This window comes from Ambystoma mexicanum, chromosome 5q (genome assembly GCF_040938575.1).
Source record: "Ambystoma mexicanum isolate Mex_15411 chromosome 5q, UKY_AmexF1_1, whole genome shotgun sequence".
NCBI classification, from domain to species: domain Eukaryota; kingdom Metazoa; phylum Chordata; class Amphibia; order Caudata; family Ambystomatidae; genus Ambystoma; species Ambystoma mexicanum.
The window spans coordinates 1,336,206,052-1,336,222,680 of NC_090933.1; the positions used below are offsets into that span (position 1 = coordinate 1,336,206,052).

At 47.4% G+C, this 16,629-nt stretch overlaps 1 protein-coding gene and 1 non-coding gene across 3 annotated transcripts in view; one reads left to right on the plus strand and one right to left on the minus strand.

Moving 5' to 3' along the window:
- Nucleotides 1–16,629, plus strand: part of ADCK5 (aarF domain containing kinase 5) — a 925,852-nt gene that overhangs the window by 402,601 nt on the left and 506,622 nt on the right. The gene's annotated exons all lie outside the window — the stretch shown is intronic.
- On the minus strand, nt 11,221–11,434 carry LOC138499011 (small nucleolar RNA U3). Its single transcript, XR_011279068.1, has one exon. It is a non-coding gene; the product is annotated as a small nucleolar RNA U3 (small nucleolar RNA).

The window sequence follows — 16,629 nt, forward strand, 5'->3', positions numbered from 1 at the left end:
AATACCTAATGGAGAATCCTGAGAAACACCCGACATTCACTGACAGGATATGGTTATTAATACAATTCTACATACAGTGTAGTCTATTGCCCAGTAACTTCCAAACATGCCAATACAACAGAGAAAAGCTGCCACATTTTGACTGACAGTTAATGCTGGATCTTCCTTTGTTGACCTAACCTGGTTGTAAAATGGCCTACTCGAGTTTCATCTGGGAGGGCAGAGCAGTAAGGCAAGAGCTATGGCCGTTTGTGTAATGGTACAGTGAGCCATACACAGATCACTAAAATCAAATTAGAAAAATTACTGTACAAGGCCTTTAAAAAACTCTAGGGGCAAAATTAAAGGTAAGAAATGTTTTAAAAAACAAACCCCGACTGAGACGGTGAGCAGCGATGAAGGCTTCTGCAGGGAGGTCTTCGGGAAGGGGTCCGGACTAGTTGCTCCCGCCAGCCCAAGGGTCAGAGGAGTTAATCTCTTACCTAAACTTCGAGGGCTGTATATAGACTGCATCCTTCCAGTACCAGAGCCCAACTATGAGCAGTACAGTTGCACAATACTCTGGCTTCAACAGTTAAGCTTTCCTCTGGTTCAGCACCTTCTCCAATGGGCCTCTTGTCATCCTGCTGGCACCTTGTTCTCGTTGTCAGGGCATTTGACGAAGAACTGGGCACCAGCGATACTACCTGTGAACTTTGACTTTTCTAACTTGTTGTTGGACTGTTTTCCCACAATTACCGGCCTGTTTGTTTAAGCCTGTTAGGACATATTTTTCTTTTTGCAACTTTCCCCATCTATTTCAATGTGACACTGGAATATTGCTGAATGGTTTGGAGCCTATATCTTACCTTTGTTTGGGGTTGGGGTTTTTCAGCCCCACTCCCCACTTCGTGTCACATAGTTTGGAGTGCATTAGGGCTACCAGTGCAGGGGTCATGACCCCATTTTACATCTTATTTGCAAGAAAACATTGTTCACCCTTTCTTTTTCTTGGTCTTTTTATTTGTAGACAATATTCAGTGCAACAATGGAGGCCAGTGGCACGGTTACCCCTTACCATCTTTGGGAACTGCCACAGTGAGTACCTACCTCTAACTCTCAGGCTCATGGGTTATTCAAGAGACTTGATTACAGGTGTCAACTTGGTTTCGTGGTCTTGGGTTCTAGCAGGACCCCTTACACCATGGTTTGTCCACTCACAGTGGCTTGAATCCTGCTCTGCATCTCTTCTCCCTAGGACTCCTGGGTCCTGAACCTTGCACCAGATCTCTTCAAGAGGGTCTTCTCCGGGGTCCCGTAGGGCTGGTTGCTGTCTTCTTTTCACCATTGTGGTAGAACTGGGATGATTCACGACAACTGCGTGTTTGTCTACTGACTTTGTCTTATTCCTATGTGGACTTTTACAGCACACCTGAAACTCCACTGAAGTGACTTCTGCAGGCACCTACCTGGACACTGAGCTTTTTCCTGGGTCCTCCCTGTGTCTCTTAAGTTGTAGGCCCAGAAACTCAAATTTTAGCTGATACTCGTGATTTGATCTGCCTTTTAAAAAGTCCTGCATCATACTCCATCCTGTGGAAATGCCTTGTGTTATATCTTGCCTTTCCCTTGCAACCTGTTCTATATGCATGGAATGTTACGAGTGCCTGACATGGAGTTGAGTGAGTGACTGTTCTCTCATGAAGGTTCTGGGAGTGACAGTTGAAGGAAGGCATGACATCAAAGTAAAACAGACACAAAAGATCACAGTTCAAGGGTGTTTATTAAACTGTGGTATGGGTGAGATAAACGCCCAATCTAAATCTGAGATGGGAGCAAGCTACGAGCATCAAATTATAATAATACAGTCCTAGTGTAGTCTCCAATAAAAAGGACCTATACTAAGAAACGTATTGCCAATCCTTACCGCTATTTTACATACAAAGAGTGTGGGATAATGTTCACAAGAAAAGAAAGAAGTGTTCACAAAATAAGTCAGGATGTTATAGCCGGGGTCTCCCTTTCCCATGTTTTTAGCACGGGACAAGGCGGTACTCTTGAGCACACCACACTCGTGGGCTTCTTCGGCCCGAGGTTACACTTCCTTTTCTCAAATATCAGGGCCTTCTGTGTCTGTGCCCTACTCTTTTTATGCAGTCTCTTTCTTCAGAGATCCTTATATATCATAAACAACCAAACAAATGTTCCTTCTGCTAATCGTCGCATCGGGCGATTTTCCCCTTCACCCTTGGATTGTCATGTTGGACTGTAGGATCCTGCAAGAGTGAAGCTGGCCCACCAGACCCCCTAAGCCTACCAGCCCAACATCCTGATACTATAAAACTATTGGACAGGCAAACCCAAGGGGAAAGGGGAATGGAGAAAATAATAAACTCAGGATCTTCTGCTGCTCGTATCTTCTGCCTGTCTTCACAGAATTTGACCTGGTCAGTAGATGTCCTAAAAGGAAAGTGCAATATATATATATATATATTTTTTTTCACCCTAAACTCAATACCTCTTTACCTGTAGCCTAAACTTTATTGTCTTTAGGCTGCTCTTGATGGAATTCTTGGGCTGACTGAAACTGTCGTGAGAATCCTTTAATTGTCACTCTCAGCTCGCTCTATGTTGAAACTTCCTCTAGTGCCTTCCTCGACTCTCTCTTCCTCACTGATGACCTTCAATTGAATTGCCCAAGTTAATTACTTTAGCTACTCTGAATTACTCTGCTTGTTTATTCTGTTGCTTACTCAGCAAGATTATTCATGGATACCTCCACAAGGCAGCACGTGAAGTCTTTTCCTTATTTTTACTTACTGCAGAATTTCCAAATTAATTTCCTCTGCTTCTTTTCAAAATCCAAAATTCTGTTTGCCTTTTAAATATTTCAGTCTGAAGGCTTACAAAACTCTTGTCGCGTAGCACAACAAAAAAATGTACGAACGTACCATCCAAAATGGTCACGATTCACGCTCTACGTCGCTAGGTCCCTTTCTCGAACTAGCGCGTAAATATGAAGCCTTCGTCTCGTGCGCCAGCCTCCGATACAAAACCTCCAAGCAAACGTTAGTACTCAATATTATAATGTTAATAACTTTTACAACTCGACGATTCACGTCCGCCCACTCAGTTAGTCCATGTGCACTTTACATTAATTACAAGCGCAAAAAATTGCAAGAAAACACGCTATTACTTCTTACTGCTCCCTCCACTGAATACTGTTCTTCTACATGCGGCTACTGAAACTCCTTTCAAAATACTTAACACAGTCTTCCACAAGGGAAATGATTCAGTAGACCAAAGCAGTTCTTTTCTAGACTTAGTAAATCTTCATTAAATTGTAGCACACTTAGCTTAGTCTGGTGTTCAGAGGTCACTTTTGATCAGCTTACCCTGCCGCTCAAGTTTCTTCAGAAAACTTCTGCTGCTGACTTCTTCTTTCTCCTAAACTTGGATTGGGCTTAAACTTTACACAAACAAATGATCTAAATACTTTCTAGGAGCCTTAAAACTGTTTATTTACTGGAGCTAACAATACTATGTCCAACTCAGATAAAAGCTCAAATGAAAGGCAGTTTAGAATTCCACTGAGGGTTCCAAGTGACAACACAATGTCTGAACCAATCACTGCTGTAATGTCGATCCACCATCTTGGCCTGGGAAAGCTAAGCCTTCCTGATAATGAAAAGTTAAGGGCAACAAAACCTTAACCCAAAACTGCTACCCAGAACCCAACTCTTTCAACCCAACCTAGTACTTATACAAACCTCCCCTTCTACTCCTCCAGAAAGAATGCCTGAAATGCCCACATTTCCCATCACTCCCTTCCTGGGCAAGCTCCTGGAGAAACTGGCCATCTCCCAGCTTAATCTCCACACTGAATCTATTGGTTGTCTTCATGACCATCAGTCTGGCTTCAGAGCTGCATGAAGCACGGAAACTACTTTCCTGAACATCCATGAAGACCTGCTCTCCAACCTCTAACACCCCTGCGTCCTCATCCTGCTTGATCTCCCTTCTGCCTTTGACACTGTCAACCATACTATCCTGCTCAACTGTCTCCATGATAATCTGGGTATCACTGGTCAGACTCTGGCGTGGCTGACTTCTTTCCTCCTTGACTGACCCTCCCAGGTCCAGCTTGGGTCCTTCCTCTCCGCTATCTTTTTCTCCACCTGTGGTGTCCCCCAGGGTTCTAACCTCTCTCCCTGGCTGTTCAACCAATACCTGGTACTCCTTGCCCACTGCATCGCCACTCTCTGACCCAACTTTCAGTGCTATGCGGATGACACCCAGCTCATTTTCAGGCTACCTTCGGCCTCCTCCTCTCCTTCCCTCATCTCTGACTGTCTGCTATCCAGGAGTGGTGTGCTGCCAGTGACTTCTGCCTTAATGCCAGTACGACCAAGATTCTCCTCATCGGCACACCCGCTCCCTCCTTCCCTGTAGCTCTCTGGCCGGCCTCTCTTGGCCCTCTTCCAGCTCCCACCTGCAAGGCTAAAAACCTTGGGGTCCTCTTCGACTCCACACTCTCCTCTCCTCGCATCTCTAAGAAGTCACACTACCAGCTGCACCTCCTCCGAGGGATTCTTCCTTTCCTCTCCATCCCCCAGAAGCACACTGTCTCCAGAGCTCTGGTTCTCTCTATGCTGGACTATTGCAACCGCCTCTTTCTAAATCTACCTTCTACTCTCCGCCCTCTGCAACTTATCCAAAGCAGGACTGCGAGACTTGTCCTGGGCCTCAAGCCCAGGGATCGTAACTCTCCAGGACTGAAATCTCTGTACTGGCTCCCAGTGGCTGGGAGGATTAAGTTCAAAACTCTCTGCATCGTCCACAACGCCATCTGGGGCCTGGGTCCTCAATATCTTCAACTCTCCCTTCCTAAAAACCTTCCTTCTCGAGCTCTCCGCTCATCCGCCTCCAACTCGCTCAGGGTCAGTCGCTTCTCCAAGCAACGAGTTGGTGGTAGATCTTTCTTCGGCTGGTTGCCTCCCTCTGGAACAGCCTCCCTGCCTCCCTAAAACTTGAGGAGAACCATCTCTGGTTCCGGAAGTACCTCAAAACCTTTCTCTTTGCTTCTGCTTTCTCTCCTCCTCACCTCTGCTGACCTCCTGGCTGAAACCTGATCCACACTGGCTACCTGGACACCCTCTGATCTCGGGCCCAAGTCCCTCCCCTGCCATCGTCTCACACCTGCACTGCCCACCTGGCAAACCCTGCACTCAGGGACTGTTTCTGTATCCCTACAGTCCCCCTACCAGCCCCTGACACCTGCTGTCCGCACTTACCCATGCACTTGCCGAAGTGCTGGCTGATACTTACTTATCATCTTATACTGCACTGTCCCTGCCACCTTCCCACGCACTTGCGCAATCTGAATGACACCTGGCCTAGTAGGATCACTGTCTGTCCTCCCTCTGTTCTCCTCCCTTGCCTCATCACGTTTTGAAGCACTTCTGTGTAGGTGCATTATAAATGCCATATCATATCATATCAACCCCTGAAAATGTGATGTGAAGAACATAATGTGGAAACCTGACATGGATCTCCCTTGGCCGGGCTCCGATCCTTCTCTCAACGTTGGCCTCCCTCAGTTGGGCTCAGACCAACCACTCACTGTGGACTTCCCTCGGTCAGGTTCATACTTGTGGTCATAATGTTCACTGGTCTATTACTCTTCACTCTAATTCAGAGGCATCCATCCCTCAGTCAGGTTCACATTTGCCTCTAAAACGTGCCAAAGACTTTCTGCTGTACAAGGAATTTGGCTTGACCCTCGTATGACCACTTTGACACTTTACAGCGGGCTTCTTGGTATTTGTAGTTTTTACAACAATCAAAGACATTCGTCTATGCACAGGATTCAACCTAACCTGCTGCAGGACCACTTTGATTTCCTAGTTCAAAACATTCTCCTGTTCAGGAGCGGGGCACGAGTCAGAGTCCTTCCAATAAGTGCCCACGTGGTGCCGGACCACTCTTAAATCTTATGCCAAGCCTATTTACAAAAGACCATTGTTTCCTCATGCAATGTTGCTCTTCCCAACCTTGAGCCCAACACCGTCTGGTCTATTATCAGCTCCCCCCGACTCACTGGCTGTGCCAAACTCTGTTGGCATCTCCTGCCTCTGGAGTCAAGGACGGTACCACAATGGCAACCACTTCTCCCTGCCCTGGCTATCAGTACGGCGGGGTCCCATGTACTGTTGACATCTGTAGGGGAGGAGTGGTCCAAAAGACCCTCCTTGCCTGCATCCCCTCCCCAGGTGAGGGCCATGGCTCATTGGGCGTCCCCTCAGACCACCCGGGCCCAGGTGGTGGAGGGTTCACCTGCTGAAGACATTGCCCACACGTATTGAATTTAGCTAGGCCCAGAAACCATTTTGTCTATCAAAGATGGTGTGAGCTCAGCGCACTGTAGCGCGGCCCCCACCCTTGGAGAGTTTCAATTATCCCTGTCGCCGCAGCACCCTGGCAGATCCGCTGTGAGCCCGTTCCCACGAACAAGACGGACATGAACTAGCATAAGATACTAACACTGTAACATTTCACCGCCCATAGTGTATCACTGCTCCCAGAGTGACCCGGCCAGCGAGGCCTGGGTGATGGGAAGATCTGTAGAATGGTCATCCGATGAAAGCAGAAAAATACCCAAATACGAATGTCAAAAACTACTTTTAATACGTGTATCCTTTCCATAAAACTACTTCTACTAAAGAAACCTGTAAAATTGTGTAATTATTGTAAGAAACGCATGTTTACATGACACCAGCAATGAAGGACCCACACCCCTGCAGGGGTGTGCAAATGATAAAAGCATTCCGGGGGATTATTCTTTATATGTATCATTGAAAATCGTACACCCCGCGGTCCCGCGCCATAACTGAACTAATGCTGCTAGAGTACACAAGAAAACGAATGTAACCATACAGAGGGCTCATGCAAAGGATGTGCGAGAATGCACTCGTCATGTGTGTATGTCTAAAGCCCCTTATGTACCACCACCGTCACGTACAGTGGCGGGTTACTTTCTATGTACTCCACCAACCTCGCTGCTACCTCACTTACTGCAAATGTATATGCACACAACGAAATACTGTAGTTGTTAAAACATAGTGTACGAATAAGGTGCCCAGACTGGATATAATCGAGACACATCCAGCAAAGTTGAAATGCATGTTTTAAAGTGATTTGAATAAGTATTATAGAGTGTTCAAATGTTTGTGATGTTTTTACCTAAAGTCGGCAACACACAAGGGAGATACCTTTGTGAATATGTGCAAGGCCATTCCCCCTCCCTCCCTGTGAAAACTGGCAAACATGAGAGCAGAGGCCCGCGCCGCGCTGCTCCACTTCCCCCAACCAGACTGGAGCCGCTTCAAAGATTTGTCGCCCCCTCTGCAGCACCCAAGGCCGCGGCCCGCCACCTGCATTATTTACAGCACAGCAGTAAACCTCTGCCTGAACACACACTTCCAAAGGCGCCCTCTCGTAAACCCCACAACCCACCGGATCATCTTAAACTCATGGCCCTGTGCAATCAGGACACCCAACACTTTGACAACACACAGCGGCACATCCATAACAACTTCTAACAAGACAGAAAAGACCTGTACCGCCCGTCCCAGGCCCTGAAGCTTAGCACCTCGACCTATGGCCCCGGTCAACAGGACACTGGTAACCATGTCCTGACGTATTACCATCAGACCCCTCACAAGGTGCATTCCTCCTGTGTTGCATTAATAACCTATTGGAAGGTTTACTAAAGAAGATAATATTGTAATGACTGAATGACTGCGGTGTGCATGGCCTAGGGCAAATAAGTCAGGAAAAGACATTCATCTCTGCCACTGGCCGCGAGGGCACAACAACACCGCCCGGATGAACTCAGCCAACCTGCCAGGCCCAGCCCAACCCACGAGGCTGACCAGTGAAGTTTTCCAGCCAAAGCCAACCGCATCGCAGCAGCACCTATAGTTAGTCATCGCCACCCAATCCCATCGAACTTGTGCCCCCTATAGTATGTAGGTTCTTATGACGTTTTTTGTAAATATATACGCCTGTCTTTGCTATTGTCAGACAGAGCGCTCTCGGAGTTTGCAGAGTTCTTTGCATGCCCTATTCTGATTGATAAACTCCCATTTAAGCTCACCCGCACTCTGTCTTGGCTTTATTCCCAACTTGGGAGAATCCGTCATTGTCTCTCATTGCGGGGAGGATCGTGCTGGTTGGGGACGCATGCCTTCACATCCTTCGCACCTTTCGCCAGCTACGATTCCCGGTCTTAAGTTTTCCTTCTCAGAGGCTCCGCAGGTCTGTGTTGAAAAGGGAAATGGCAATTTCCTCCTCATCGTCCTTTCAGGTCTCGCCGCCTTTCTCCTCAGTTTAAACTGCCATCTTGGAATAGCTGCTTCCTCGTGCATTTGGCCTTGCTCAGAGTGTCTGGGGTACTTAGGAGGGGTGGAGGGGGATTTAGGCACCCTAGACTGAGTTGCCTAGGCGACTCAAGTCGCACTCCGTCCTGATTGGGCCGGCTCACCACTTAGCATGTTTGAGTGACAGCTAGGCTGAGTGAATGGGGGTTTTCTGCATAAAAGCAGGCTTTGGGGACTGGACCTTCCGAAGTCGCCACAGGACCTAAGAATCCGACGAGGGAGAAGCTGAGCCGACCTGCTACGACGTCGCCACCCGTGGAGCCCTGCTGAACCGTCTCACCACTTTTCCCAACGACAGAGGAGATCTCCCGCCGGAGAGTCTTCTTCCTTTGACTGGTGGGGATAACCAGTTTCACTGTCTTTTCGCCTTCCCGACGCATCTCATGGCCGCCTTGCCTGTGCCAAGCACCCCGGCAACCGGAATACCGCGTTTTACCACGACCGCGAAATAAAGGGTAATACCTTTAACCGGAAAACTCTGCGGCTGGTTTCTTCCCTGGCAGTGCAACGACCTTCATCTTTCCTCCAAGTCGAGATCTTCTCTTCCTCTGGACGACGCTGAGACTTGCACCCACTGCCAGGAACAACTGCCACCGCTGGAGAACCCTTCCCACTTAAGGTACCGTGTTCCGCCTGGCTTCCCTTGCCACCGACTGTACGGGGTAGATTTAGCCCCCGGCTTTCGAACCTGGGTTAGCCTGGGACACCCTGGCTAAACTTTTCTGAGCCTCTCTAAACTCTTTTCGAACTCTCTGCAAGACTTTCAAAGCCTAGTGTAACTGTGTGATCTTGGGCGCATTTGTGCTCTGCTCTAAGAGGGGGCCCAGCCTATGAACTTTGACTCACAAGTGACTTTTGCTCTTCTGCCTTGCTAAAAGTGTTCCTAAATCTGGTGTATCTTCACATATTCTGTCTTTTTCCCTCCCTTCTTCATGAACTTATTGGAGTGCCATCTATAGTTAAGCGCTCACCTCTGCCTGGAAATAAGTGGTGTTAACTAAGACTTGTCTGATAAGGAATAAGGGTTGTATATATCATAATAGTAACTGTGTTTAGAGTGTTTTACAAATAAGAGTGCTGGAGTGTTTCAAACTGTGTGTTTTTAAATAAATAATTATATACTTTGATACCAAAGCTCTGGTCAGTGTTTGCTTGTATTGGTGTGTCCGAGTGCCTATTGTGCATACTTTGCATACTGCCTAACTCTTCTTGAGAGAAGTCTGACTGCTCAGCCACAGCTACCAGGTAAATCTGGGTGGTACAGACTGCTACCAAGTGGGTTTGCTGCCAACACCTGCCAATGGTGGCTGAGTGACTGAGGTGTCCGCTGAGGAGCAGAATTCCAGAGCTGAAGGGGGCAGCCGGGCCTCGGAGTGCCTGTCTCTGCAAAGAATCGGATTGATTCTAGAGGCAGCTAAGCATAGGTGTCGTCGCTGCATGGGGCAATCAAGCTGGAAAGGGGAGTAAGACAGCTAGAGGTCAGCTGTATTTGCAGTGTGCAGTCAAGTGTGCCATAATCCCTGCTGGGCCGTGAGGGACAGCTGTGGTGACAGACGGAGCTGCAAGTGACTGCTGAGGAAGGCAAAGGGTGCAGCGAGTCTTACCTGTTGTTCTCTTTCCAGTCGGTCTGTGCAGCGAACAAGACAGGTTCAAACCGGTGAGTGGGTGCAGGCTCTGAGCTTTTGAGAGGTTGCGGCGCAGGCGGATCTCTGTCCTTTGCAGCACTTAGCACTCAGTGGGCAAGTGATGGCATATGTGAATATCAAGAGCTGCAGCGGTCTTTAACATCTATGACCTGGGCCCACATTAAGGTAGAGTTGCAGGGATCTTTCCTCTGCAAGTACGTCAGTTAGCAGAGCACTCAGAGGCTTGTTGGTGCCAGGGCATGCTGGGTGGTTTGGCGTTGTGCTACAAGGCCAGAAAGGGAGCGGCTGGACAAATGGTCTGGGCGTAGACCGAGATGAGCGGCCGGCACATGTTGAATGGTTTGGGGGTCAGTGGTGAGAATGCAGGAATCCGCGTTTAGTTCCATGGTGCCTCAGTGCAGTTGGGCAAGGTGGTCCCAGTGGGGATGACTGTGTCGTGAGATAGTGTTGCAGGGTCAGTAATGCGAGGCGGACAACTGTCTGTTTCTCAGAATTAAGCATGTTATTAAAAGAAAAAGATGCAAATAAATCTTGGTAAATCTACTCTATCAGGGAGTTCCCTACCTAGTCTAAGAACTAAGGGAATCACACCTAACAGATACAGATGCCCCCTGGCACTAAACAACCAAACATGTGAAGTAAATGATCAACAAATAAATGAGTGAATAAAGAAACTACCAGTGATGTGTATGACCTTCACCTGTCCTGGGTAAATCCCTTCCCCAGGCTTGCTTGCAGTCTCCCCAAATGTTCAAATAGAAGAATAAAGTCTTGAAGCCGTTCTTGTAAGTTCCAAATGAAATAAAAGTGTACCCAAACAAAGGTCAACTGGTAAGTTCTTCAGTCTCCAGTTGAAAAGACCCCTTTCCAATTCCACCAAGGAAATGGCACCGATGGTAAGCCTGGATGTCTTCCTTCCAAGATTGCTTTGCCACAGTTCCGAAACAGTGTTCATAACCTCTGCAGTACATCTGCAATACTTGTCAGGATGCTTCTTCTTGGGTTGTTCTCCTCTTAACAACCACCCTTCTACTACTGTTACAGTGCAAATCAACTCCTTGGTTATCCAACTTCAAGGTGACATCTACTGATGGTATTATACACAATGACAGTTCCGGTACTTCTGCTTCAACTTTATTTCATTATTTGTAATAATCTTTTTTTGTGTTCCCTTCCTCCAGTCCTCCTGGAAGGGAGAGGAATGGTCATCAATAGCAGGCAGCAGTTGCATAAATGCAACACTGTCCACTTGCTTCACGCTCAGAAGAGAGCACGTCAACTCTTCCTCATGGTTAGCGAAGACCAGACACTTTCAAACACATCTCCTCAGTTGGGAACTGTAGAAATGATTCCTGTAGGTATAGTCTTCAACTTTATAAATGAGAATGGTTAGGCATTTCTAAGAGAAGACACTTAGACCTCTACAGGTGGGCAAGGAAACTCCAAGAAAAGGGCATCCTCTGTCTCTTCAGTCTGCCATGCTGTCGCAAGGATAACCTGCCTCTGCTTCCAGACTGACTTTCTTCCCAGCAGTCTCAGCATTTCAGCTTATTTGCTTAATCTTCTTCCAAGCACCCAGTTCCCTTCCCCAGCTTTTCACACATCTTCCTGGTTCCAGTAGCTACCTTGAATCTGTATTTTCAGCTTCAGATAACAATGCCTCACTTGTATCAGAGGACACTGGACCTTTAACAACTTAGCCCCTTTAGATGGATTGATTTAAGCAGGTTTTCTTCAGTATAGAAAGGGTTTGCCCCTTGGCTTGGGTAATGCTTGTTCTCTTAATGAATACAACTTCTGCTTTTAAAGAATATTCGATCTTAGAATTACAAGGTTCAGCCTTCAAAGTAAAAACAATGTTAGGTGTACGCGACCACTCGTTAAGATAGATCTACAACCTTAAATGTCTGTAAGGGTTTGTATTCCCACATATTAACACAGAGATATGTTCTACTCTGGAATCTCAATTGGTCACATGCAACCTTCTATTAATGCTGTGAGATCTTGTATCAATGTGAAAGTCAGCTTTAGAGTTTTCGGAGTACTTTCGAAAATGTTCCCCCCTTTTTTTGGAGACACACAATCACTGCAGTAACATTTAAAAGGTTGGCAATGGGAAATGAAAGGCTTTTCTTCACATGTGAGCACTATAGCTTTTACTAGAAGAGCGCATGATACATTTCCATTGTAAGGAACAGCTTTGACGACGACAAACCATTTATACTTGATTCTACTCTTGCACGAGCCACTTTAGAGCTGGTAACAGTTACCGGCAAGGGTTTGAGTGAACATCAATGCGTAGCTTCACTCACCAGCTCCAGGAATACTGTGGTTGTTGGCTGCATCAACTTCCATATTTCTCCTTCTTCTTCTACGGCTTTAGGCACACTTCAGACCCACACCCCTCTGCAGCACGAGTGTCTCCAGTCCGGCAATGCCAACTGGGAGTCCAGCACTCCACTGCCCCTCGGCTTGCTTCCTGCCACAGGCCTTGGACTCTAGCACGGTCACGGCTCTGCAATTACAGCCACTAGTCGCACCTGGGAAGATCTTCACTCAGCATGTCTCTCTCAGTGCAGCCATGGAGGGGCAGGGTTTTTTAACACAGGACTCTCTCAGAACTTGCAGGTGAAATCTGCCTTCTCTACATCCCGGCATCCCATAAGTGATCACACTTCTTCATGAACTACCGGCCTCCTGCTTTTCTCCTTCTGCTACTTCTGCCAACCTTCCAGCTCCTGCCCCAGCTCCTCTCGCCTACTCCTTTCTGCTGCAGCCTTTTATACCTCTTAGGTGGGGCAATTTATTTCAGGTGCAGGGTATTCTTGTTAATTGACTGACCTTGGCAAAGGCTGTTAGGCCTAATTGCCTGTCCTCCACTTCTACATACCTCTTAGGTCCTCTTCTTCGTCTCAGTCCCTATGGGATTCTGGGACATGTAGTACACCTTTCAAAGTTAGGTTTTTCCACTTCTTGTAACTTTTTAAGGGTAGATTTAAGTCTCCTAGTATTTTTAACAGAGGGGCTATACGATTTCACTAATAGAGTAAGGTGTCATAGAGAAGGCAACACTTTCACTGTTCCTTGTAGTGTACCCTTGATATTGAGGAAGACTTCACTACCCTGGGCCCTGGGTCCACCCAGGTGATCCTCCCACAGTACACCACCCCCAGGGTTGACAATCGGGAAGCGCCTGCTCTCCCCTGGCCACCTGGAAGGAGACTTCAGCCAGGGATTTAGTGAGGGATCCGCTGGATTCTTCACAGTAGGCACCAAGAGAATAACGACTTCCCTGACGGTACTGTTCTCACTAAATGTTGTCGGGCTGTATCTTCTGAGTGACTAATAGTTATCAGTGGATGTGTCTGGAGCACTGGTGGAAAAGTTGCTTTGTTTTTATGCGCTTACCGGAACTGTATTGACATGACTACTAATTGGCAGTGGATAGGGAAGTAGCTATTGGTGCATCAGGCCATGTTGGTCGTATCTCAGTGTTGTATTACATTTTGGATGGTGGTTTACTAGTTAAGTGAGTCCTGCTGATGAATCTTCAGTGATGGGTGAGAATTCCCAGGATGCATGTCGTGGCCTCCCTTAGGTGAACAAGTGTAATGTTTCAAGTGCTTTAAGTTATTTTTTTGGTAACCGTTGTTATTTCCGCAGGTACTCCATCGGTTGTGGACATCAGTTAAAAATGTCTAGTTTTACCATGTTTTAATTGAAACCTGGAACTGTTGGGATTTGCAGGCATGTTTATAGTTTGTACAGTTTGTATGCTTGTTGATTGACAAAAGTGTGCCGTTTACCTGTCAGTTGTGTTTAGCTTTGGTGGTGGTGTGCAGTTTGTACACTATGTTGGGAGAAGTTTGGTTCCCTATTTCTGGAGGCGTGGCATGTTGACCCATGAGTCCAGGTGTTGGTGTGGTATTTTAAGGGTGTTGGACACTGAAATGCTGTTACTAGTGGGGTGCGAGAAACCGTAGTGGCTGCGTAGTTCTGGTGCCAGGTGATTAGGGATTTGACACAAAAGTGGTCTTGTGTCAAGTTTTTTGTGAACAGTGCATCAGTTAGCGAGTTCATCTGTACTGGGTGTACATGTTTAATTTGTGTGTATTGGGGGTAGGGTTGGCGTTCCCCCCCCATTGGTGTTAGCAATATTACGTGATTTTGGGAGGGCTTGGTGTTCTTCGTGCCCTATTGAGGTACTCTGCTGATGTTTAGGGCATTGGTATGCCTGAGAGAAGTGGTGTGGTTTTAGTATCCTTTCTTCAGTTGTTTGGTGCCTCTCCTCTCCTTAGTACAGGGGAAGTGCATTGATTGAGTAGATTTGTGAGGATGGTGGTAGGTTGCTGTGTGGAGTAGTGCTGTTTGGGTGGAATTAGATGGAAGTTAAGGGATGCACATGTTCTGTCTGTATTTGTATGTATGATCCTTTCTTTCTTGGGTGTTTGCCTTGTTTCATTAAAGAAGGGGAGATGTGTTGTATTTTGATTTTCCCTTGCTACCTGCTCTGTATGCATGGAATGTCATGAGTGCCTGCCATGGACGGTTGAGGGAGTGAAGGTTCTGGGAGTGACCGTGCCGGTGGATGCTGTTCTAGATGTTCCCATGATGTTTCTATATGCAATTGTAATACTCTGAAGCTGAACTTGTAGAGAGACTTTAGAATATAGGTTACAATTACACATAGGAACATCAGGGGAACATATAGTTACTTTGTTACACTTTTGTATCTTGGTCTTGTCTCGTGGTGGCGGGAGTCTACCCAATTTTTCCTTTTGGGGTGCTTTTAGGGTCTGAACATTAATGTTTAACTCCCTTTTGTTCTCCCTTTAGGCCTATGTATATTGTACATTTTGTGCATTTGCATCACTCATGTTACTGTCTGCTAGCCTGTTAAGAATTGTGGCAAGTAAGGTGACCTCTACGTTCTGTGTCATGGGGGAGCTGAGCCCCAGGGGGCTGGCACGCTCCAGCCACTACCCAAGTATCCCCTATAGAGTGGCGGAAGAGGGACTTCTGTAGTCCCCTCCCCCTGCATGAACCCTTCTTGGAATGGGTTATCAACCCTGTTTTAGCTCACCCAAAGGAATCTAGCGTTGCAATTCTATGCCCTGCTCTTAATCACCACCTTCAGCGTGAATGCCGCTCTTTAAGTAAAATATAATCTTTACAACTCTGAGCAGTAACAATATCCTCTTTAAATCATCCACCCAGTCCTCCTTCAACCCTAACCCCGGCTACCAACCTTCCCAGCGAACACCGTAGGGCAGCCCCACAACCCCAGGGAAATGCTGTGTGCCCGGGAACTGCATGTCCCAGTCCCCCCCCACGCCACTCAAGGAACTGCACAGACTTCAAGGGGACGGCGCTAGCTATGCACCGGTCTAACATCGCTCATTCCTCCAGCCAAAACATTGCAATTTCCTGCAGGAAAGCCACGAGGCCTTCCTGGATCAGCATACTGCTGCTCTGATGCCTCTTCATGCCCTGGTACCGCAGGACCACTTTTATTGGTGGAGTTCCCGCTACAGAGTAGGATGCTATTGATGCTGGGGAGCGGCTATGTGGCAGTTATGCTACAGGGCAATCAAAGGTTGGAAACTGGAGAACCAGGAGAGATGCTACACCAGCGAGGAATTAAGGCGACCCGATAAATGTGGGGAACTGGAGAGCCAGTAGAGGTTCCACCAGCAACCCTGGATCGAGAAAGCCTGCAGGAACCAGTCAAGTCAGCCACTGTCACGCTCTGACTCTTGTCTCACCTGTTTGTCCTTTGACGTCTTCTTTCTTAGAGGTCTCTTTCTTCCTGGTCGTTCGAGACCTGTATAGGAACAGACGAGTATCCTCTGTCGCCAGTATGCATGTCTTTGTATGCAGTCCGGAAACCTGCCTCGATGAAATAAGGTAGATGGTCGGTGGAAGGGTCAGGTGAGTATTGGGCGAAATGTCCAGGAAGGTTCCAGGAGTCCGGAAGGAATCGGGGAACTCGCACAGTTCCGAAGACGGAAATGCGAGGAAAGGATTCGGATCAAAGCCCAGGGTCTGGGAAGGGTAGGAGACTTGCACGAATCTACAAGCGGGAAGTGCGAGGAGCGGTACAGAATGAATACTGGGAAGGAATTACGGTACCGCTGGAACCAAAGGGTAATGGAAACGGAAGTGGAGGAGAAAACTAGGTAACATACTTGCCGGTAACACGGAAAGTTACCGTTGAGACGCGCAGAGCCGCAGGGGTGTGTCTGTTTTCTAGGAAGTGGCAGGCATAGCTGTAACACTAGACAGCGGTCTGCTTAACAGCGTCGGACATGTTGGTAGTATACTGGTAGTATACTGGACATGATATTACAATGCTTGATAGACCATGTATTCCAGAAAGGGCAGAAACGGTGAATCATGACAGCCCCCCTTGGTTGGGTTCTAGCGAGGCAGGAGAAGCTATGCTCCAGTGAGCCCACCTGTTCAGTTAAAAGGAGATCCTAATTCCAGTTGGGGAACTGGTGGGCAAGGAGCGGCTCTCCCACATGAACCGTAAGTAACTGTGGAGGCTACTAAGTGAGACG